The sequence below is a fragment of the Sciurus vulgaris genome (genome assembly GCF_902686455.1).
Source record: "Sciurus vulgaris genome assembly, chromosome: 10".
Classification (NCBI taxonomy): Eukaryota; Metazoa; Chordata; class Mammalia; order Rodentia; family Sciuridae; genus Sciurus; species Sciurus vulgaris.
In genome coordinates this window covers 116,217,782-116,240,677 of record NC_136470.1, presented here as the reverse complement: position 1 = coordinate 116,240,677, position 22,896 = coordinate 116,217,782, and the positions used below count along the sequence as shown (strand labels likewise).

General features: G+C 36.5%; 1 protein-coding gene, 1 long non-coding RNA gene and 1 pseudogene across 15 annotated transcripts in view; 1 reads left to right on the top strand and 2 right to left on the bottom strand.

Annotated features, from left to right (window-relative positions):
- DOCK3 (dedicator of cytokinesis 3) overlaps positions 1 to 22,896 on the bottom strand; it is a 726,815-nt gene that overhangs the window by 464,765 nt on the left and 239,154 nt on the right. The gene's annotated exons all lie outside the window — the stretch shown is intronic.
- On the top strand, positions 5,650 to 6,397 carry LOC306638016. Its single transcript, XR_013757342.1, has 2 exons — positions 5,650 to 5,887; positions 5,940 to 6,397. It is a non-coding gene; the product is annotated as an uncharacterized lncRNA (long non-coding RNA).
- Positions 12,724 to 14,251, bottom strand: LOC306638009 (magnesium transporter NIPA2-like; annotated as a pseudogene). Its single transcript has one exon. The product of its transcript is annotated as a magnesium transporter NIPA2-like (transcript).

Genomic DNA, 22,896 nt, shown 5'->3' with positions numbered 1-22,896 from the left:
ATGAACAATTTATTCAATGAAATAATATCAGAAAATTTCCCAAATCTGAAGAATGAAATGGAAAATCAAGTTCAACAGGCTTATAGGACTCCAAATGCACAAAATTACAACAGACCCACACCAAGGCACATTATAATGAAAATAACGAACATACAAAATAAAGACAGAATTTTAAAGGCTGTGAGAGAAAGGAACCAAATTACATTCAGGGGGGAACCAATACGGATATCAGCAGATTTTTCAATCCAGACCCTAAAAGCTAGAAGGGCCAGGAACAACATTTTTCAAGCCCTGAAAGAAAATGGATGCCAACCAAGAATCTTATACCCAGCAAAACTTACCTTCAAATTTGACGTAGAAATAAAATCCTTCCATGATAAACAAAAGCTAAAAGAATTTACAAAAACAAAGCCAGCATTACAGAACATTCTCAGCAGAATATTCCATGAGGAAGAGATGAAAAACAAAGAAGCAAATCAGCAAAGGGAGGAATTATCCTAAAGGAATTGTCAAATAAAGGAGGAAACAAGTTGTGTCAAACAAATAAATAAATAAAATTTTAAAAATGAACCAAATGACCGGGAAACCAAATCATATCTCTATAATAACCCTGAATGTTAATGGCCTGAATTCATCAATCAAAAGACATAGACTGGCAGATTGGATTAAAAAGAAAGATCCAACAATATGTTGCCTGCAAGAGACTCACCTCATAGAAAAAGATACCCATAGACTAAAGGTGAAAGGATGGGGAAAAACATACCATGCACATGGACTCAGCAAAAATGCTGGAGTATCCATCCTCATTTCCGATAATGTGGACGTCAAGGCAAAGTTAGTCAGAAGGGATAAAGAAGGTCATTTCATACTGCTTAAGGGAAGCATAAATCAGCAAGATATAACAATCATAAACATCTATGCCCCAAACAGTGGCTCATCCATGTATGTCAAACAAATCCTTCTCAATTTCAGAAACCAAATAGACCATAACACAATAATACTAGGTGATTTTAACACGCCTCTCTCACCACTGGACAGATCTTCCAAACAAAAATTGAACAAAGAAACCATAGATCTCAATAACACAATCAATAATTTAGACTTAACGGACATTTATAGAATATACCATCCAACCAAGAGCGAATACACTTTCTTCTCAGCAGCACATGGATCCTTGTCTAAAATAGACCATATATTATGCCACAAAGCTAATGTTAGCAAATACAAGAAGATAGAGACACTAGCATGTATTCTATCAGATCATAATGGATTGAAGTTAGAAATAAATGAAAGAGTAAAACACAGAAACTATTCCAACATCTGGAGATTAAACAATATGCTATTATATGATGAATGGATAACAGAAGATATTAGGAAAGAAATTAAAAAATTCTTAGAGGTAAATGAGAACAAAGAAACATCATATCAAAATCTCTGGGACACTATGAAAGCAGTACTTAGAGGGAAATTTATTTCATGGAGGGCATTTAATAAAAGAAGTAAAACTCAACAAATAAACGACCTAACACTACAGCTCAAAGCCCCAGAAAAAGAAGAACAGAACAGCACCAAAAGTAGTAGAAGACAGGAAATAGTTAAACTCAGAGCTGAAATCAATGAAATTGAAACAAAAGAAACAATACAAAAAATTGACAAAATAAATAGTTGGTTCTTCGAAAAAATAAACAAAATTGATAAACCTTTAGCCACACTAACAAAGAGAAGACGAGAGAAAACCCAAATCACTAAAATTCGGAATGAACAAGGAAATATCACAACAGACAGGATTGAAATACAAAACATAATTAGAAGCTATTTTGAAAATCTATACTCCAACAAAATAGAAAATTTTGAAGGCATCAACAGGTTTCTAGAGACATATGAATTGCCTAAATTGAACGAGGAGGACATACACAATTTAAATAGACCAATTTCAAGTACTGAAATAGAAGAAGTCATCAAAAGCCTACCAACAAAGAAAAGTCAGATGGGTTCTCAGCCGAGTTCTACAAAACCTTTAAAGAAGAGCTCATTCCAATACTTCTCAAAGTATTCCATAAAATAGAAGAGGAGGGAACCCTCCCAAACTCATTCTATGAAGCCAATATCACCCTGATACCTAAAACAGACAGAGACTCATCAAGGAAAGAAAATTTCAGACCAATATCCTTAATGAACATCGATGCAAAAATTCTCAACAAAATTTTAGCAAATCACATACAAAAACATATTAAAAAGATAGTGCACCATGATCAAGTTGGTTTCATCCCAGGGATGCAAGGTTGGTTCAACATCAGGAAATCAATAAATGTAATTCACCACATTAATAGACTTAAAGTCAAGAATCACATGATTATTTCAATAGATGCAGAAAAAGCATTTGATAAAATACAGCACCCCTTCGTGCTCAAAACACTAGAAAAAATAGGGATAGTGGGAACATTCCTTAACATTGTAAAGGCCATTTATGCTAAGCCCATGGCTAATATCATTCTAAATGGTGAAAAACTGAAAGCATTCCCCCTAAAAACTGGAACAAGGCAGGGATGCCCTCTTTCACCACTTCTATTCAACATCATTCTTGAGACTCTGGCCAGAGCAATTAGACAAACCAAAGAAATTAAAGGGATACGAATTGGGAAAGAAGAACTCAAACTATCCCTGTTCGCTGATGACATGATTATATATTTAGAGGAACCTGGAAATTCCACCAGAAAACTCTTAGAACTCATAAGTGAATTCAGTAAAGTAGCAGGTTACAAGATCAATGCCCATAAATCCAACGCATTTTTATACATAAGTGATGAATCTTCAGAAAGAGAAATTAGGAAAACTACCCCATTCACAATAGCCTCGAAAAAAATAAAATACTTGGGAATCAATCTCACAAAAGAGGTGAAAGACCTCTACAATGAGAACTACAGAACACTAAACAAAGAAATTAAAGAACACCTTAGAAGATGGAAAGATCTTCCATGTTCTTGGATAGGAAGAATTAATATTGTCAAAATGGCCATACTACCTAAAGTGCTATACAAATTCAATGCAATTCCAATTAAAATCACAATGACGTACCTTACAGAAATAGAGCAAGCAATTATGAAATTCATCTGGAAGAATAAGAAACCCAGAATACCTAAAGCAATACTTAGCAGGAAGAGTGAAACAGGGGGTATTGCAATACCAGATCTTCAACTCTACTACAAAGCAATAGTAACAAAAACGGCATGGTATTGGTACCAAAATAGAAAGGTAGATCAATGGTATAGAATAGAGGACACGGACACAAACCCAAATAAATACAATTTTCTCATACTAGACAAAGGGGCCAAAAATATGCAATGGAGAAAAGATAGCCTCTTCAACAAATGGTGCTGGGAGAATTGGAAATCCATATGCAACAGAATGAAACTAAACCCATATCTCTCACCATGCACGAAACTAAACTCAAAATGGATTAAGGACCTTGGAATCAGGCCAGAGACCCTGCAGATTATAGAAGAAAAAGTAGGTCCAAATCTTCACCTTGTTGGTCTAGCATCAGACTTCCTTAACAGGACTCCCATAGCACAAGAAATAAAAGCTGGAATCAACCACTGGGATAGATTCAAACTAAAAAGCTTTCTCTCAGCAAAGGAAACTATCAGCAATGCGAAGAAAGAGCCTACAGAGTGGGAGAATATCTTTGCCAATCATACTTCGGATAGAGCACTAATCTGCAGAATCTATAAAGAACTCAAAAAACTCTACTCCAAGAATTCAAATAATCCAGTGGACAAATGGGCTAAGGAAATGAATAGACACTTCACAGAAGATGATCTACAAGCAATCAACAAACATATGGAAAAATGTTCAACATCTCTAGTAATAAGAGAAATGCAAATCAAAACCACCCTAAGATTCCATCTCACCCCAATTAGAATGGCGATTATCAAGAATACGAGCAACAACAGGTGTTGGCGAGGATGTGGGGAGAAAGGTACACTCATACATTGCTGGTGGGGCTGCAAATTAGTGCAGCCACTCTGGAAAGCAGTGTGGAGATTCCTTAGAAAACTTGGAATGGACCCGCCATTTGACCCAGCTATCCCACTCCTTGGCCTATACCCAAAGGACTTAAAATCAGCATACTACAGAGACACAGCCACATCAATGTTCATAGCTGCTCAATTCACAACAGCCAGACTGTGGAACCAACCTAGATGCCCTTCAATTGATGAGTGGATAAAGAAACTGTGGTATATATATACAATGGAATATTACTCAGCCATAAAGAATGATAAAATTATGGCATTTGCAGGCAAATGGATGAAATTGGAGAATGTCATGCTAAGTGAGATAAGCCAATCTCAAAAAGCCAAAGGACGAATGATATCGCTAATAAGTGGAGGATGACACATAATGGGGGGGAGGGAAGGGTTAGTGTTAGGGTTAGAGTTAGGGTTAGGGAGGGGGGCAAGTATGGAGGAAGGAAGTACTGTATAGAGGGTAAAGAGGGGTGGGAGGGGTGGGGGGAAGGGAAAAAATAACAGAATGAATCAAACAACATTACTCTATGTAAATTTATGATTACACAAATGGTATGCCTTTACACCATGTACAGAGAAACAACATGTATCCCATTTGTTTACAATAAAAAAAAATCACATGATCATCTCAACAGATACAGAAAAAGCCCTTGATAAAACCCACCCCACAAATTCATATTAAAAACACTGCAGAAGCTAGGGATTGAAGGAACTTATCTCAACATCGTAAAGGTCATTTATGACAAATCCAGAGCCAAAAATGGAGAAAAGCTAAAAGCATTTTCATTAAATTCAGGAACCAGACAAGGTTGTCCACTGTCACCATTCCCATTCAATATAGGCCTCAAAATCCAGATTGCCAGAGCAATCAGGGAAGAAAAGGAAATCAAAGGGATACAAATAGGAAAAGAAGAAATCAAACTATCTCTGTTTGCCAACAATATGATCCTACATCTAGAAGATTTAAAAAGCTCTTCCAGAAGACTTCCAGAGTGAAATAACAGTCAAGATCAACACCCATAAATCAATAGCTTTCCTATACTCCAACAGTAATTAAGCCCAGAAAGAAATCAGGAAAACCCATCCCCTTCACCATCACTTCAAAAAGAGTAAATAGGGCTGGGGAGATAGCTCAGAGTGCTTGCCTCATAAGCACAAGGCCCTGAGTTTGAACCCCAGTACCGCCAAAAAAAAAAAAAAAAAAAAGAGTAAATACTTGGAAATTAATCTAACCAAAGAAGGTAAAAGAGCTCTACAATGAAAATTACAGAACACTTAAGAAAGACATTGAATTGAAGAAGACCTTAGAAGATGGAAAGACTTGCCATGTTCTTAGATAGGCAGAATTAATATTGTCAAAATGGCCAAAATACCAAAAGCAATATACAGATTCAGTGCAGTTCCTACCAAAATACCAATGAAATTCTTCACTGAATTAGAAAAAAACAATTCTTGAATTCATTTGGAAAAATAAGAGAATAGCCAAAGCAATACTGAGCAAGAAAAGTCAAGCAGGAGGCATCACAATACCTGATCTGAAATATTTCTATAGAGCTGTAGTAAGAAAAACCTCACAGTTGGCACCAAAATAGACATGAAGACTGAGGGATCCACAAAACTTGTAGCCATCTTATATTTGGCAAATGTGCCAACAGTCTTGGAAAAGACTCACTTTTTAACGAATGGTGCTGGAGAAACTTGATAGCTGAATTTTGGATGGAGAAAAATGAAATAAGACCCCTCTCTCTCACCTTGCACAAAACTCAAATTGAAATGGATCAATGACTAAATTATGGATTCATCCCTGATGCCCATGAATTGATTAATGGATTAAGAAACTGTAGTGTGTGTGTGTGTGTGTATATATATATATATATATATATATATATATATATATATATATATATATAGGAGTTCTACTCCATCGTTAGAATGAATGAAATTAGGGCATTTGCCAGTAAATGGATAGAAATGGAGAATAACATGCTAAGTGAAATTAGTCATATGCAGTAGCCAGAGTAAAATAAAGGAAGGTGGGGGGAAAGGGTTGGATAACATAAAGGATCAAATACAAATTAATAGATGAGCATAATAAAATCTAGTGGAATACAGGAAGGTGAAGTGGAAAGGGGAGGGAGAACAGGAGGGAAAAACAGTAGAGAAAAGGGAGAGATCATAAACTGAAATTGATTTCCATGCATGTATGAGTTTGTTGGAATGAATCCAACTTATATATATAACCATAACTCAAAATAAAAAACCAAAAAGGAATGAAACCACCAAAAGATCCAGCTATCCCATTTCTAAGTATATATCCAAAATATTTAATGTCAGCATACTATAGAGAGAAAATGCACAATAGCCAAGTTTAAGAAACCAGTCAAGATGCCCTTCAACAGATGAATGTATAAAGAAAATGTGGTACATATACACAATGGAGTATTAGCCATAAAGAAGAATGCAAATATGGCATTTGCTGGTAAAAGGATGGAACTGGAGACTATCATGCTAAGTGAAATAAGCCAGACTCAGAAAGTCAAAGGTCAAATATTTTCTCTAATATGTGGAAGCCAGTGCAAAATAAACAGGGGTAGAATGGGAGAGAAAGAGATAAAAGGAGAAGAGGGGGATTCCACTGAAATAGAGAATGATCAATGGACTAGATGAAGGGAACTTAGGGGGAAGAAGAAGCGACCAGAGAAAGGTAGAACATCAGAATGAATATATCTTTCCAATAAGTGTGTGTGTGCACACATCACAGTAATTCTCTCCATCATGTATATACATGAGATACTATTAAAAAAAAAAAAACCCTAAATATGGATAGCAGAAAGATTAGTAGAGGGAAGGGAACAGGGGGAAGAAGTAGGGGAGAGAAAGGGGAAGAACTGGGGACTGAATTAGAACAAATTATATTCTATGCTTTTAAAATTAGATAAAATGAATCCTATTGCTATAATAGAATATTACTCACCCATAAAGAATGATAAAATTATGGCATTTGCAGGCAAATGGATGAAATTGGAGAATATCATGCTAAGTGAGATAAGCCAATCTCAAAAAGCCAAAGGACGAATGATATCGCTAATAAGTGGAGGACGACACATAATGAGGGGGGGAGGGAAGGGTTAGTGTTAGGGTTAGAGTTAGGGTTAGGGAGGGGGGCAAGTATGGAGGAAGGAAGTACTGTATAGAGGGTAAAGAGGGGTGGGAGGGGTGGGGGGAAGGGAAAAAAATAACAGAATGAATCAAACAACATTACTCTATGTAAATTTATGATTACACAAATGGTATGCCTTTACGCCATGTACAAACAGAGAAACAACATGTATCCCATTTGTTTACAATAAAAAATAATAATAATAAAAAAAAAGAAAGGAGATTGAATTGACAATAAAAAAAAACTCCCACCAAGAAAAGTCTAAGACTGATGACTTCACTGGTGAATGCTATTAAAGTCATTTAGAGAAAAAACTAGTGCCAATTCTTCTTAAATTCTTCCGAAAATTGAAATGGCAAGAACAGTTTCCAAATTAATATTACAAGGACAGCATTACCCTGATACAGAAGCCAGAAAAGAAGAAAACTGGAGGCCTATTTCCCTGATGAATACAGATGCAAAAATCCTCAACAAAATACTAGCAAATTAAATTCAATAGTAAATTAAAAGGATCATACACAATAATCACATGGAACTTCTCCATGAATATAAGGATGGTTCAACATAGGCAAAGCAGTAAATGTAATATATCACATTAACATGCTAAAAGACAAAAATCGCATGATCATTCTCAATATGCAAAAAAAGCATGTAACAAAATTCAATATCCTTTCATGATTGAAATAAACAAACAAAAACACCTCAACAGAATAGATTCAGAAAGAATGTTCCCTTACATAATATGCTGCCCATATGACAAGCTCATAGCTAACATCTTACTCAATGGTGAAAAGCTCCAAGTTTTTCCTCAAAGATTAGGAACAAAACAAAACTCTCACTACTTCTATCCACTATATCACCAGAAGCCCCAGCCAAAGTAGGCAACAGAAAAAAAATTAAAACTATCCAAATCTGAAAGGAAGTAAAATAGCAGATAATATCATCTTAAATATAAAAAATCCTGAAGATTTAGTGGAGTTGCAGGAGATAAAAATCAACATACAGGAGATCCAAGATGGCAGACTAGAGGGAGGCTGCGTTCCGTGTTGCTCCATAACTCCAGTTTCAAGCAGAGGATATCTGTTCTTGGTGAGGCAGATTTTGCTGCTTATCGATCCCCTATTGTTTACCCCATTTGTCTTCTGTGATCACCTGCAGTCTGCCAGCATATTTGAGTGCAGATTGCTCACTATCAGGCATTATCATCCGCCATTTGCCTGCCTCTCGCCTGCCCATCGCCTGCCTTATACCTATCCATCACCAACTGCAGAAGGTTCATCTCCCGATCATCCCACAACAGACAGCAAACTGATCACCGACCGCCAGTGGAGTACCAGCTGCCTGCTGTTGCCTGGAAGTTCTCTGTCACAGTACCTGCAGGTTTGATTACACGTGGCTGCCGCCAATTTGAGACAACAGCGAGGCCCCATAGGACCATTGGCCGGACTGACTGAGCCCCGTCTACAGGATCCCTCAGCCTACCGATTACACCCTGCTTCTGGGGCCCTCACATCGAATCACTGCTCCCTGCCACCAGGACCCCCAGACCAACTGACTGCGCCCTATCACGGGGACCCCAGACCAACTGCACCCAGCCTCCATGATCCCCCAGCCACACCAAACATACCCAACCTCCAGGACCCCTGCCTGACCAACCACATCCCGCCTCCAGGACCTCCAGCTGACCACGTCCACACCCTAAGCTGCAGCTCCCCAGTTGCCAACACATTTGGAAGCCAGAGCGGCCATCTTGGATAATCCTGGAAGCCATAACTCCGATCTTTAGGTGGGGCAAATCACATCCTGAGACTCCTGCTGGAGACTAGAAGCTAAATGTCAGGTACCCCTCCTGCATCAGGCTACCAAAGACTGGGAGGTTTTACTACTATATGACTGTTATACTGTAGATTTTCTTTTTTCTCCCTATTGCAATATTTTAAGTTTTTCTTTCTTTACTTTTCTTGCACTCTTTTCTTTTATTTACCTGTTCCCTAAGAGTCTCTTTCTCCCTTTGTTGCATACCAACATCCAATTTCTTTGGATTACACTCTCACCCTTTCTTTAATCTAGAACTTCTGTATATTCTTTTCTTATCCCATTAACAGACACATTCTACATCCCTCTGCATCCTCTTTGTCCTCCATTAGAAACCGAAGACCTTATTGCAAATCTGTTTGTTTTAATGAAGATAATATTTGAACACATTCTGTTTATTATGACACTTTGTTATTGTCCTCATAGGGGCTGTTTGGTCTAGGAATGCATACTGTCTGAATTGGGCACTGCTAAAACTGATCTCCCCTTAAAAAAAGGTTTTGGAAACCTATGGGGCCACTATAAGGCTATAGGGGGAAATGTGCAATAACCCAGAACTGCAGTGCTAGAGGGGAAGATACATAAACAACATGAAAAAATAAGAGAAGAAAATGATCCAAACAAATCTAGATTCTATATTAATAGAATCCAATAACAATATGTTAGAAGAAATGTCAGAAAAGGACTTCAGATCACACATGATTAAGATGATTCGTGAAACAAAGCATGAGATAAGAGAGCAAATGCAGGTAATGAATGATAATGCCAATAAGCTGACAGAAAACTGCAGGAAGCAAAATATCATTTCAACAAAGAGGTAGAGATTCTCAAAAGCAAACAAAAACAAAAACAGAAATCCTTGAAATGAAGGAGATAATAAACCAAATAAAAAACTCAATGCAAAGCATCACCAAAAGACTAGACCACTTGGAAGATAAAACAACAAAGACAAAATATTTAATCTGGAAAATAAAGTCGCCCAAACAGAGAAGATGGTAAGAAATCATCTTCTTGATGATTTCAAGAAAAATCTCCAAGAATCTATGGGACATCATGAAAAGAACAAATGTAAGAATTACTGGGATTGAGAAAGGCACAGAGATACAAACCAAAGGAATGAACAACCTATTCAATGAAACAATATCAGAAAATTTCCCAAACCTGAAGAATGAAATGGAAAATCAAATAAAAGAGGCTTATAGTACACCAAATGCACAAAATCACAACAGATCCGAACCAAGGCACATTATAATGAAAATGCCTAACATTCAAAATAAAGACAGGATTTTGAAGGCCGCCAGAGAAAAGCATCAGATTACATATAGGGGGAGACCAATAGAGAGAGCAGCCGACTTCTCAACCCACACTCTAAAAGCTAGAAGGGCCTGGAACAACATATTTCAAGTTCTGAAAGAACATGGTTGCCAACCAAGAATCCTATACCCAGCAAAACTAACCTTCAGATTTGAAGATGAAATAAAACCCTTCCATGATAAACAAAAGTTAGAAGAATTTGCAAATAGAAAGCCTGCACTACAGAATGTTCTCAACAAAATATTCCATGAGGAGGAAATGAAAAACAACAATGGAGGTCAGCAAAAGGAGGAACTACCTTAGAGAAAACCCACTCAAAGGAGAAACAAAACCAACTTAAAAAACAAAAATAAGCCCAAATGACTAGGAATATGAATCATATCTCAATGATAACCCTGAACGTTAATGGCCTAAAATCATCAATCAAAATATATAGACAGACAGAATAGATTAAAAAGAAAGATCCAACAATATGCTGCCTTCAAGAGACTCATCGCATAGGAAAAGACATCCACAGACTAAAGGTTAAAGAATGGGAAAAAACCTACCACACACGGACTCTGTACAAAGGCGGGGGTTTCCATCCTTATATCAGATAAAGTGACTTTAACCAAAGTTAGTCAGAAGGGATAAAGAAGGACATTTCATACTGCTTAAGGGAATCATAAATCAGGAAGACATAACGATAGTAAATATTTATGCCCCAAACAATGGTGCATCCCTGTACATCAAACAAATCCTTCTCAATTTCAGGAATCACATAGACCACAACACAATAAATCTAGGTGATTTCAACACACACCTGTCACCACTAGACAGATCCTCCACACAAAAACCAAACAAACAAACCATAGAACTCACTAACACAATCAATAACCTAGACTTAAAAGACATACAGAATATTCCATCCATCAACGAGCGGATTCACATTCTTCTCAGCAGCACAGGGAACCTTCTCGAAAATGTCCATATGTTATGCCACAAAGCAGCCTTCAGGAAATGCAAAAAAACTGAGATACTACCTTGTGTTCTATAAGATCATAATGGACTGAGAGTAGAAATCAATGACAAAATAAAGAACACCAATTACTCCAACACTTGGAGACTAAATAATATGCTATTGAATGAAACATGGATAACAGAAAACATCAGGGAAGAGATAAAAAAATTCTTAGAGGTCAATGAGAATAATGATACAACATATCAAAATCTCTGGAACACTATGAAAGCGATACTAAGAGGAAAATTCATTGCATAGAGTGGATTCCAGAAAAGAATGAAAAGTCAACAACTAAATGACCTAACATTACACCTCAAAGCCCTAGAAAAAAGAGGAACAGAATAACAGCAAAAGTAGTAGAAGACAGGAAATAATTAAAATCAAAGCTGAAATCAATGAAATTGAAACAAAAGAAACAATTCAAAAAATTTACAAAACAAAAAGATGGTTCTTTGAAAAAGTAAACAAAATAGACAAACCCTTAGCCACACTAACAAAGAGAAGGAGAGAGAAAACTCAAATTACTAAAATTCGTGATGAAAAAGGAAATATCACGACACACACCACCGAGATACAGAACATAATGAGAAGCTACCTTGAAAATCTGTATTCCAACAAAATAGAAACTACCAAAGACATTGACAAATTTCTAGAGACATATGCTCCTCCCAAACTGAACCAGGAGGACATACACAATTTAAACAGATAAATATCAAGCAATGAAATAGAAGAAGCCATTAAAAACCTACCAAACAAGAAAAGCCCAGGACCAGACGGGTTTTCAGTGGAGTTCTACAAGACTGTCAAAAAAGAACTCATTGCAATACTTCTCAAAGTATTCCAGGAAACAGAAAAGGACTGTACACTACCAAACTCATTCTATGAAGCTAATATCACCCTCATACCCAGAACCAGGAAAAGACACATCAAGGAAAGAAAATTTTAGACCAATATCCTTGAAGAATATAGCTGCAAAGATCCTTAACAAAACACTGGCAAACCGTATCCAAAAACATATTAAAAAAATTGTGCACCACGATCAAGTGGGGTTCATCCCTGGAATGCAAGGATGGTTTAACATCTGTAAATCAGTAAACATCAACAGACTTAAGGATAAGAATCATATGGTTATATCAATTGACGCAGAAAAAGCGTTCGACAAAATACAACACCTCTTCATGCTCAAAACACTAACAAAATAGGGATAGTAGGAACATACCTGAACATTGTAAAGGCTATTTATGCTAAGCCCATGGCCAACATCATTCTTTTTTTTTTTTTATAGGTAAGGTAAATCAGAGGATAATGTATTGGGATACTTTTGTTCTTGTTTACAATCAAAAATCCTTATATGATTAGGGATTGACGGGAGTGGGAATGACAAATGTACATTTCAGACCTTCATCACCAATGAAAAAATAAAGCATTTTTATAGACTTAAAACTTGTCATTAGTGCATTTAGATTTTGAAGAAAGAATCAAAATGTAAAATACCTCTACAATAATACAATGTTAATAGAAATTGGCCACATACTGAGGCCATTTTAGTGAGCTACCATTGTTTAAATATAAGAAAAGTAACTTCTTGGTTCAAATTAGTGAAAACTTAAAAAAGATTGTCTTTAGAGAACATTATTTGAGGACAATGCTTTTTCAGACAGATTCTGATATTCAAAATCACTTTATAACATAATTATGAATTAACCTTTAAATTGCATCTTTCTTTTTAAAAAGCCGTCAGATTTCCATTTCTCCGGGAGATATTCTCACCAGTGTGTTGTTCAATTCCACAGGATAAGCTTTCTTCATTATTATTAAGAACTTCATACATAGTAGAGAGATTGCCATTCATTGCTTTATCATCTTTTCGAAAAGACACAGGCAGACTTGCTAGACTAAAGCTGACATCTTTAAAGGCATGCAATAAGAATATCCCCACAATGATTGTGAAGAAGCCACTCAGAGTCCCAATGATATCATCAGCAGGCATATCTTGCCACTCCTTAAAAAGAATAGCTGAACAAGTTAAAACTGAGGTTGTAAAGAAAACGTAATATATTGGTGTCACGATAGAAGTGTTGAACATGTCCAGGGCTCGGTTTAGGTAATTGATCTGTGTGCTCACACAGACTACGAGGCTCAGAAGCAGAATCCAGGCCAGGGGATGCCGCAGCACAGGCTTTCCAGCCAACAGTTCTTTGATGGCGATGCCCAAGCCCTTCACACAGGAGACTGAAAATGCTCCAATCACAGAGCAGATTGTTATGTATACAAGAATATTTGTCTGTCCGTGGCGAGGTCCCACCACAAAGATTAATATCAAGGACACAATGACCACAAGTGTTGCAAATACTACAAAACCTGGATCACCTAACTTGTGTGACATTTCATTTAAGGTCTCAATCTCCTCTTCCTTTGGAGCATGGATGACCATAACTGTAGATCCTAGAATGCTTAGCAAACATCCAATTTTCCCATGAAGATTAAGTCTTTCATTTAGAAAGTATGAAGACAGAATGGCACTTACGAGGACGCTGAGAGCTCCCAATGGCGTCACTAGTGTGGCTGGTGCAAAGGCATATGCAGCAAAGTTGGCCACCTCGCCTGCCCGCATTGACAGCAGTCCAGCCCACCACAACCATTCTTTAAGATATTCATGGCCACCTTGACCTGCTCTCATGGAGCCTTTTCTGGCAAGTCGCAGAAGGCCTTTTTCTTCAAAATGAACTCCCTCCTATGAAAATGCTGGAGGTCATAGCCAATCCCAAACCAATATAGAAATCATATTTTCCACGCCCTGGGCTCATTTCGTTTGTCACTTAAGAAGCTCCTGTGAATCACATTGATCACAGAACAGAGAAACTGCTGGTACTGAGGCAGGGGATGCAGTCTTCACATCTAGCATGTGTGAAGTCCTGGGTTCAATCCCCAGCCCTGTAATCCCAGTTACTTGGGAGGTTGAGGCAGGTTCACAAGTTCAAGGCCAGCATGGGCAATTTAGTGAGACCCTGTATTTAAGTTTAATATGGTCTCTCTTTGGAAAACCAGGGATGATTTATTCATTCTCATTTCCTCGTAAATACAACCTTTTATTCCCATGTAAAGTTTTAAACTTTACTGGCAGAGTACTTCAGCCCAGGACGACCTCCAGCCCCGCCGCGGCTGGGACCGAGGGCCACCGCCGAGGAGAACCAGGGCGCTACCGAGTGACGCAAGAGGCCACGTGGGCACACGCACAGTGCCGCGCCATCCCAACATCATTCTTAATGGAGAAAAACTGAAACCATTCCCCTTAATAATGGGAACAAGACAGGGAGGTTCTCTTTCACCACTTCTATTCAACACTGTCCTCGAAACTCTAGCCAGAGCAATTAGGCAGACTAAAGTAATTAAAGGGATACGAATAGGAAACGAGGAACTTAAGCTGTCATTATTTGCGGATGACATGATTCTATATTTAGAGGATCCAAAAACCTCCTCCAGAAAAGTTCTAGACCTCATCAATGAATTCAGCAAAATAGCAGGCTATAAAATCAACACTCATAAATCTAAAGCATTTTTATACGCAAGCAACAAAACATCTGAAAGGGAAATGAGGAAAACAACTCCATTTGCAATAGCCTCAAAAAAAATAAAATACTTGGGAATCAATCTAACCAAAGAGGTAAAAGATCTCTACAATGAAAACGACAAAACACTGAAGAAAGAAAATTGAGGAAGACCATAGAAGATGGAAAGATCTCCCATGTTCTTTGATAGGCAGAATTAATATTGTCAAAATGGCCATACTACCAAAAGTGCTATACAGATTCAATGCAATTCGAATTAATATCCCAATGATGTACCTTACAGAAATAGAGCAAGCAATCATGAAATTCATCTGGAAGAATAAGAAACCCAGAATAGCTAAAGCAATCCTTAGCAGGAAGAATGAAACAGGGGGTATTTTAATACCAGAACTTCAACTACACTACAAAGCAACAGTAAGAAAAACGGCATGGTATTGGCACCAAAATAGACAGGTAGATCAATGGTACAGAATAGAGGACACAACACAAACCCAAGTAAATACAATTTTCTCATACTAGACAAAGGGGCCAAAAATATGCCTTGGAGAAAAGACAGCCTCTTCAACAAATGGTGCTGGGAAAACTGGAAATCCATATGCAACAGAATGAAATTAAACCCCTATCTCTCACCCTGCACAAAAATTAACTCACAATGGATCAAGGACCTTGAAATCAGACCAGAGAGCCTGCATCTTATAGAAGAAAAAGTAGGTCCAAATCTTTACCTTGTTGGCTTAGGATCAGACTTCCTTAACAGGACTCCCATAGCACAAGAAATAAAAGCAAGAATCAATAACTGGGATAGATTCAAACTAAATAGCTTTCTCTCAGTGAAGGAAACTATCAGCAATGTGAAAAGAGAGCCTACAGAGTAGGAGAATATCTTTGCCACTCATACTTCAGATAGAGCGCTAATTTCCAGAATATATAAAGAACTCAAAAAACTCAACACCAAGTATACAAATAACCCAATCAACAAATGGGCTAAGGATATGAACAGATGCTTCACAGAAGAAGATCTACAAGCAATCAATAAACATATGGAAAAATGTTCAACATCTCTAGTAATAAGAGAAATGCAAATCAAAACCACGCTAAGATTCCATCTCACCCCAATCAGAATGGCGATTATCAAGAATACAAGCAACAATAGGTGTTGGCAAGGATGTGGGGAGAAAGGTACACTTATACATTGCTGCTGGGTCTGCAAATTAGTGCAGCCACTCTGGAAAGCAGTGTGGAGATTCCTTAGAAAACTTGGAATGGAACCACCATTTGACCCAGCTATCCCACTCCTTGGCCTATACCCAAAGGACTTAAAATCAGCATACTACAGAGATACAGCCACATCAATGTTCAAAGCTGCTCAATTCACAATAGCCAGACTTGGAACCAACCTAGATGTCCTTCAATTGATGAATGGATAAAGAAACTGTGATATATATATATATATATATATATATATATATATATATATATACACACACACACACACATACAATGGAATATTACTCAGCTATAAAGAATAATAAAATTATGGCATTTGCAGGCAAATGAATGAAATTGGAGAATATCATTTTAAGTGAGATAAGCCAATCTCAAAAATCCAAAAGACAAATAATCTCACTGATAAGTGGACGATGACACATAATTGGGGGGTGGGAGGGGGGCAAAAATGGAGGAAGGAGGGACTGTATAGAGGGAAAGAGGGGTGGGAGGGGTGGGGGGGATGATAAATGTAATAGAATGAATCAAACATTATTACCTTATGTAAATGTATGATTATGCAAATGGTATGCTGTTACTCCATGTACAATCAGAAACAACATGTATCACATTTGTTCATAATAAAAATAAATTTTAAAAAAAAGAAAAAAAAACATACAAAAAACAGTAGCAATTCTATACACCAGCATATAACTATACTAAAAGGAAAATGTTTAATTTCCATTTATAATAACATCAAAAAGAATAAAATACTTAGGTATAAATTTAGCCAAGGAGGTAAAATATCTATACACTTTAAAGTATAAAACCATGTTCAATGAAATGAAAATAGAAGCAGAAAGATATCCCTTGTTCAAGGATCTGAAGAAGTAATATTCTTAAAATGTCCACACTACTCAAAGCAGTCTAAAATCATTATAAAAATTACAATGGCATTTTTCATAAAAACAGAAAAAAAAAAAGCTAACATTCAATTGAAGCCAAAAAAGACCCTAAAGAATCAATGCAATTTGAGACAGGAAAAAACCTGGAGGCATCACACTTCCTAACTTCAAACTATATTACAAAGCTACAGTAATCAAACCCGCATATCATGGGTAAAAAAATATACAAATCACCACTAAAATAGAACAGAAACCCCAAAACAGAGATGTCAAGAATATACTATGCATAATATATAAAAATACACACATATATAATATCTAAAATTAGGTATGTGTGTGTACACACACAATTATTCCATAGGGGAAAATGTAGAAACCTCTTTTTTGGCTTATTTATTTCTTTTTCTTTTTTTGGTGGTGCTAGGGAGCAAACCCAGGACCTGGTGCATACTAAGCAATTGCTCTACCACTGAGTCACAACCCCAGCCCCAGGAACAAACATGTTTAAGGAGCATATAAAAGACTGTTTTAATTGAGACTACAACTGGAAAAGGGCATCATGAGTCTATATGGGGTGTTTTTATTCTTTGTTCCATACTTTCTATATTGTTTGAGTTCTCTTTGTTTCATTGTTTTTTTCAGCATGCTATATAATGGCTGGCTTGTTGCATTGTTGTGCTGTCTGATAAAATAATTAAAAGCATAATCATATGTGGCTGCTAAGCACCTAAAATGTGGCTCATCCAAATGGAGATATGTTGTAAATGTTAAGCTATACACTGGATATTGAATGTGTAGTATGAAGCAATAAAAGAAAATAAAATTTAAAAAAGAATATACTATGGAGAAAGGATAGCCTCTCAATAAATAATGTTGGAAAAAAGTGGATATTCATAAACAAAAAAGAAAAAATGAATGTTTCTTACACTCTACTCAAAATTCAACTAAAAATGTTGACTATAGACTTAACGAAAGACCTAAAACTCCTATAAGGTAAAAGCTCTATAATACTAGTCTTGGAGTGATTTTTTGGATTTGCTACCAATAGCATAGGTAACAAAGAGAAGACAATTAAGTGAGCAATATGAAGCTAAAAAGCTTTTGCACAGCAAGAAAAACAAAATGAAAAGGCATCCCAGAATGGGAGAAAATATTTACAAATCATATATCCAATACAGGGTTAATTCAAAATATATAAGTAATTCCCACAATTTAACAGCAAAAAAAAAAAAAAAACCCTAATAAACAATTCATTTAAAAGGGACAACAAAACTGAAAAGACTTTTCTCAGAAAAGAGACTATGAATGGCAAACAGGTATATGTAAAGATGTTTAAAATCACTAAGCAGAAAGGCAACACAATAAAAACCAATTTTTCAAAAAAAAAAAGTGACACATTTATTCTATTGTCGCCAGCATCCTAGGTAGTGACTCCAGACTCTACCTATCATTTTAAGTACTATTATAAAGATTTTTAAATAAACATGGTTTAATTTATTATAGTTTCCTGAAGTAAATCATATCGACTTTTTCAGATGAAGAATAAGCCAATGATAAATGTCCTAAGAAAAAATCATAATGACTTACTACACTTATCACCTCACACCTATTAATATGCTATTATCAAAAAGTGAAAAGTTATGAATTAATGGCACTATGTTCAAGATGGCAGAATAGAAGAGCTCCCCATGGTATAAAACCAAGAAAGTGGGTAGGCAGCTTCTCTATATGGTGGATGAAGAAAAAAGGGGGAACTTTATTAGAAATTAATACTGGATATTCAAAGCAGATCAGGGACTCAGGAGGTTGGATATGATAGAATAAGAAAGAAATCCTCTGCTTATTTAATCTCCAGGATATACAAAGGACTCAAAAAACTTAACACCGAAAAATCAAATAACCCAATCTGTAAATAGGCAAAAGAATTGAACATACACTTCACAGAAAAAATACAAGTAGCCAACAAATACATGAAAAATGCTCAACATCTCTAGCGATTAGAGGAATGCAAATCAAAATGACTCTAAGATTTCATCTCACTCCAGTCAGAATGGCAATTATCAAGAATACAAGCAACAGTAACTGTTGGCGAGGATGTGGGGGGAAAATGTACACTCATATGTTGTTGGTGACACTACGAATTGGTGCAACTACTCTGGAAAGCAGTATAGAGATTCCTCAGAAAACTTGGAATGTAACCACTATTTGACCCACTTATCCCACGCCTCAGTATATACCCAAAGGACTTAAAATCAGCGTACTGTAGTGACTCAGCCACATCAATATTTATAGCAGCTCAATTCATAATACCTAAGCTTTGAAACCAACTTAGGTGCCCTTCAACAGTCGAATGGATAAAGAAAATGTGGTATATATGCATGATGGAATATTACTCAGCCATAAAGAAGAATGGAATTATGGCACTTTCTTGTAATGGATGGAACTACTAAGTGAAATAAGCCAGTCAAAAAAAAAAACAAGGGCCAAATGTTCTCTCCAGTATATGGACACAACAGGAAGCCTGGAGGAAAGAACAGAAGGTCACTGGATTAGCCAAAGGGGAAGGAAGGGAAGGGAGAGTGAATAGGAAAGAGAGTAGAATGAATTGTACATAAATTCCTTATATTCATATATGAATACACAAACAGCAAAACTCCACACCATGTATAAGAATGGAATCCTAATTAGAATAAGTTATACTCCATGTATGTATGTCGAACTGTCTACTGTCATGTATACCTAAAAAGAACAAAAAATACATAAACAAAATATTTTTTTTAAAAAACATTCTCAACAGTGTGTGGTTGTTAAGTCCAATGTTTCTTTCTCCCCAAGTTGCTAGCTGTTGCCAAAGCTGGTGACAGTAGTTCCCAGTAGAGGGTAGGGTACACTGGTAATGTACAAATTGTGTATTTTTGTAGTGGGTATGTGCAGAGTTCTAAGTTGGGAAGATCCAATAGTTGGGATTTAGTCTTGGCTGACTTTTAGAATTCTGTCAGTGGATATTTGAGATTTCATCCATATCTCCTATTGCTGGGGAGATGCTAATCTCTCTGAATATCTGGATCCATCTCAGAGGTCTCCCATAAATTTCACTTTTAAGGTCTACATGTCCACAGGTTTCACATTCATTTTACACACAGTAAATTATCTAATACAGAAACTCCCTACTACTAACATTATTAATGCTATTATTATTATTATTATTATTAACATCTTCCCAATAGCTCTTATGGGGCATCAGAAACAAAGAGAGGTCTCTCTCCTTAACATCTGGGGCCTTCTGCTCTAGACAAATTCTGTTGGTACCTATTTCAGTCATACCAGTCCAGGTACACTCTGGGACTCATAATAGGTAACTTCTAGGTCACCTGGCAACTTCCTTTATGAGTTCTCAATCTCCTGCCTCTGCTCATGGCCACAGAGTACTTATAAATATTTCCCACACTGACCACCTCAGTTCCCACTAACTATTTGCCATGCCTGCAGGCTGAAACGATTTTGGTTATTTTTCACTTAACAACTTCCCCCCACTGACTCAGGGTCCATTAATATCAGCCTCCCTCTCTATTTCACAGGTTTCCCTATGAAATATTCCAATATTCCACACCCCCGCACTGATGCACTTTCTTTCTCTCTGCCTATACTCCCCCTCTCCCATCAGCACCTGTGACCTATCACCACTATCACCAGTCAAGATGTCACAAGATGAACATATTACTTATACTCAAATTTTCTAACTTTCTATATCTCTATGGTTTCTTTTACTTTCCAGTATTGAATTCCAGTGAGTTCCCTTAGTTATCCATCTCATTTAGAAGCACTCTTCTCTCTGGTCTGGTAAGGAAATGCTGAGTAGTGTACCCTTCATCTAATCTTTCATCTTCTCCCCTTTATCTAAATAATTTCTTTTCTTGATTTCCAAGATACTGTTTCCTGTCTCCATCTACTGAACTGGCTACAACTCTTCAGCCTCTTCTGGCTGATTCCTCTGTTCCTCCCAGTTCTACACACTAGTTCCCAAGGGTTCTCTGTATTTACTCCAATTCCTTTCCATCTACATTAACTCCTTTAGTGTTTTCACCCAGTCCCCTGGCTTTAGATACTGTCTGAATATTAATGATTTCCAACTTTATCCCAAAACTCCACACTCAGCTAACTGCCTATTTGATATCTCTGAAAGTCATTTCAAATTTAACATATGCAAAATTGAATTATTTGGTTTTGTACCTTCCCAAACTTCTGCATCTATGTAAGCAGCAACTACATCCTTATTCAGACCAAAAACCCTGGAGTCATCTGGATTTCTCTTTTGTCTACCTGCTACTAGAAATTTCTTGTCAGCTCTAACTCCAACATTTATACACTACTTTATCTCTTGTTCTCACTCCAGTGAACACCTGTGTCTATGCCCTCATGATATCTTCCATGAACAATTATAATCTTCCATTCTCTTTTTCTCCTATCTTTTACAAGTATTTGCTTTGTGGTCACCATGAGGCTTATGTAAAATATAACACCCTTTTTTGATCTCATGGAGTTAACACACTGAATCACATAAAAACTCTACAATTTTAATTCCTACCACAAATCTTATTATTGATGTTCCCAATTAACATTTATTATGTCTCGGATGAAAACTGTTATAGCTAGAGTTATTCTTAATACTTCTGTGTTTTAACTTTAATACTAGAATAAGTGATTTACATGACATCAGTATAACATGACAGTGTTCTGTATATTTCAATACATTTGCCGTTACACATAAGTTCTGTATTTTCATAGGCTTTCATGTTGCTTTAAGTTGTTCCAACTTAAAGAAATCTATTCAGCACTTTTAGTAATGTAGGTCAAGTGGTAATGAACTTCCTTAGCTATTATTGCCTGGGAAATCTTTTCTCTCACTTTCATCTTTGAAGTAGAATCTTTCTGGGTACAGAAATGGGTTTTTGAAATGTTTTATTTGTTTTTAAATGTTTTATTTAGATATACATGACAGTAGGGTGTATTTTGACATATTATACATACTTGGAGTATAACCGATTACAATTTTGATCAAGAAATGGGGTGTTTGTTTGTTTGGTTTTTGGTACCAAGGATTAAACCCGGGATGCTTAACCACTAAGCCAAATCCCCAGCCACATATATATACATATATACATATACATATACATTTACATATATATATTTTTTTAAGAGACAGAGTCTTGCTGAGTTACTTAGGGTCTCACTAAGTTGCTAAGGCTGGCTTTGAACTTGCAATCCTCCTGCCTCAACCTCCTGAGCTTCTGGAATTATAGGACTGTGCTACTGCACCTGGCCTGGGTACAGAAACCTTGGTAGGTTGGGGCAGGGGGTTCCCTTTAGTACTTTGAATACATTATTCCACTACCTTTGTACTGAAATGTTTCTGCTAAGAAATGTGCTAACAGTCTTATGGAAGTCTTCATTATATATTATTAGTCCCTGTTCTCTGGCAGCTTTTAAATTTTTTATCTTTGACTTTTCAAAGTTTGATTATAACATGTATTGATAGTTATAAATTAATTTTAATAAGTTCTTCGGGCTTCAATATTGATGTCCATTTCCCTCTCAAGATTGGGAAGTTTTCAGCCATTATTCTTTAAATAAGTTTTTTTTTACCCTTTCTCTCTCAATTGTCATTCTGGTAATTCCAAATTATATATCCTATTTTGCTTCCTAGCATCATATACACTCCTTAGGCTTTCTTCTCTCTCTTATTCTTTCTTCCTTTTGTTTCTCTGAACAGATAATTTTAAGTAACCTATCTCTGAGTTCACTGATTCTTCTATTTGATCAAGAACACTGTTCTATTCAACCTTTCTAGTGCAGTATTGTATTTTTCAGCTCCAGAATTTATGTTTAGTTCTTTTCCCCC